The following is a 252-nucleotide window of genomic DNA, read 5'->3' on the forward strand; positions in this document are numbered from 1 at the left end:
CCTGCCAATACTACCGCGTACTGTCTCATTATACACGATCGCGTGGTTCAGTATAATCCGTTGACCAACGTTGTGCGCAAAATTACCTAAGTGCATCCTCTGATATAAAAATCTACGATACGTCGCAATCGGCCACAGCCTTCTTCTCGACAACGTGCCCATACTAACGTTCGTGGATCTACCAGAATTCATCGTTAATAAGAAATTTATCGTGAAAGAAGTGGCGGTGCTGAAACAGGGGACCGTTCTCAC

Source organism: Mycetomoellerius zeteki, unplaced genomic scaffold (assembly GCF_001594055.1).
Source record: "Mycetomoellerius zeteki isolate Tzet28-1 unplaced genomic scaffold, Tzet1.0 scaffold200, whole genome shotgun sequence".
Taxonomy (NCBI): Eukaryota; Metazoa; Arthropoda; class Insecta; order Hymenoptera; family Formicidae; genus Mycetomoellerius; species Mycetomoellerius zeteki.